This window comes from Etheostoma cragini, unplaced genomic scaffold (assembly GCF_013103735.1).
Source record: "Etheostoma cragini isolate CJK2018 unplaced genomic scaffold, CSU_Ecrag_1.0 ScbMSFa_93, whole genome shotgun sequence".
Lineage (NCBI taxonomy): Eukaryota > Metazoa > Chordata > Actinopteri > Perciformes > Percidae > Etheostoma > Etheostoma cragini.
The window spans coordinates 54,983-57,424 of NW_023269570.1; positions in this window are offsets into that span (position 1 = coordinate 54,983).

Genomic DNA, 2,442 nt, shown 5'->3' on the forward strand with positions numbered 1-2,442 from the left:
CTGTGTAGCTGTGTAGCTGTGTAGCTGTGTCCCTGTGTAGTTGTGTAGCTGTGTACCTGTGTGTCTGTAGCTGTGTACAGGTGTAGCTGTGTACCTGTTTGTCTGCCCAGCAGCTGGGTGATGCTCTGCTCGTGTCCCCGTAGCGTCTCCTTGAGCGCGGGGATGCTGTGCGCCTCCTGGTCCTGGTCCGGCCAGTCCAGGAACTCCAGGACCTCCTCGCCGAGCAGGATCTCGAGCACGTCGCTGTGCCGCACGGCGTCCGTGAGCAGCGAGCGGAACGAGGCGGCGAGCCGCTGCTGCTCGTCCCGGTGCCGCCGGTCCGCCTCCGTCAGCGCCGCCACGTCGGTCAGCGCCACCCCCAGCGAGCGGCTCAGCTCCCTCAGCCGCAGGTCCAGAGACCGGCTGCTACTCTGCTCCGACGCCACCGACTCCCTCACAGACTCCCTCACCTGGGAGGGACAGGAAGCAAGTGGGGGTCATTTCACAATAAAGGTAAAATAAAAATGTTTTTTTTTTTCTTTTGGACATGGGGATATTTTAGTAAAAATTAAAAAAAAAAAGGATTTTAGAAAAAAAGGAGGCTAGAAAAGGACAGGAAGCACACAGGGGTCATTTCACAATAAAGGTATGAAAAAAAAAAGTGTTGAAAAAGGCGACAAAAATTGTGATATTTTTTCTTTCATTTGGACATGAAAACACAGAATTTTTTTGAAAAGAACAAAAAATGCCAGGAAGCAAAATGACAGGAAGCACGTGGGGGTCATTTCACAATAAAGGTAAAAGGTATGAAAAAAAGAAAAGGGTTGAAAAAGACAGAGAGACAAAAATGTTGATTTCTTTTCATTTGGACATGTTTGTGATATTTTAGAAAACATAGAAAAAATAATCAAGAATTTTAGAAAAAATGTGAAAAGAACAAATTATTTCTATTTGGGAGAGGACAGGAAGCACGCGGGGTCATTTCACAATAAAGGAAAAAAAAGTGTTCAAAAAGGAGACAAAAAACAAATCAGAGCTTTTTTCAAAGTTCTTTTGGTTTTTATATTTTAGTAAACATAGAAAAAAATAATTGGAAAAAAATTATAAAAAGATTTTGAAAAACTTTTGGAAAAAAATGTGAAAAAGAAACAAAAAAAATTAGCTGGGCCAAAAGCGACAGAAACGTCCAAAAAGGATTTCAGGTGTAAAATATTTGAAACAAAACTAAAAACAAATCTCCAAAGCCTTGAAAAAAACCCTAAAAACAAGAAAGAAAAAGCCAAAGCATTATTCATTCATGCATTCCCAAATGATAGAATCAAAAAATTAAAAATAATAAAAACATAAAAGGGAACAAAACCCATTGAAATTATTGCAAAAAAATTTTAAAAAAATCTCGAAAGACTTTGACAAAATACTAAAAACAAGGCAGAAAAACAGATTACATTTTTTTTTTTTTTAAACCACAGAAGGGCGAAAGCCTAAACATTATTAATTCATGGATTCCCAAATGATGGAATAAAAAATAAAAATTAAAAATTAAAAATAAATATATATAAAAGGACAAAAGCCCCAAAAAATTGAAAAAATTGTGAAAAAAGTTGAAAAGCAACTATAAATTGTAGCTGGGCTAAAAGCGACAGAAACTTCAGACAAAGGTTTTTCGGGTGTAAAATATTGGAAACAAAACTCAAAACAAATCTCCAAATACTTTGGAAAAATCCTAAAAACAAGACGACAGAAACTCAGGAAAATTTAAAATAAAAATCTAAAAACTCTCAAAAGTTCAAAAACTAAAGAATTATTCATTCATGCATTCCCAAATGATGGAATCAAAAATTTGAAATTGTGAAAGAAGTTGAAGAGCAGACAAAAATTGTAGCTGGGCCAAAAGCGACAGAGACGCCAGAAAAAGGTTTTCAGGTGTAAAATATTGCAAAAAAAACTCTGAATAAAATCTCCAAAGAACAAGGCGACAAAACACGGGAAATTCAAAAAAGATTTTTTTGCCCAAACGATGGAATAAAAAGATTTACAGTGAAAAATAAAAAAAATAAAAAAGGTGTAAAACATTTTTTTTTTTAATTTAAAAGAAATTTAATTTTCTTTTTTAATTACAATTTTTTTTAAACCTCTTTAATTGTAGAATAAAAAGATTTACAGTGAAAAATAAAAAAAAATTAAGAAGGTTTAAAAAAATAAATAAAAATTATAAAAAGAATTTAAATTTTAAAATTTTTTATTTTAGAAAACATTTTAAAATGTTTTAATAAATTTAAAAAAAAAAAAAAAAACACATAAGGACGAAAACCAAAGCCTTATCCATTCATGCCTTCCCAAACGATGGAATCAAGCGGTTGTTACCCGATGATGTCATAATGACGTCACATGTTCTTCACAGTAATAACAGAATAAAGACAGTGTTCCTCCTACCTGCTGGAGGACGAGTTGAAGCGCCTCCAC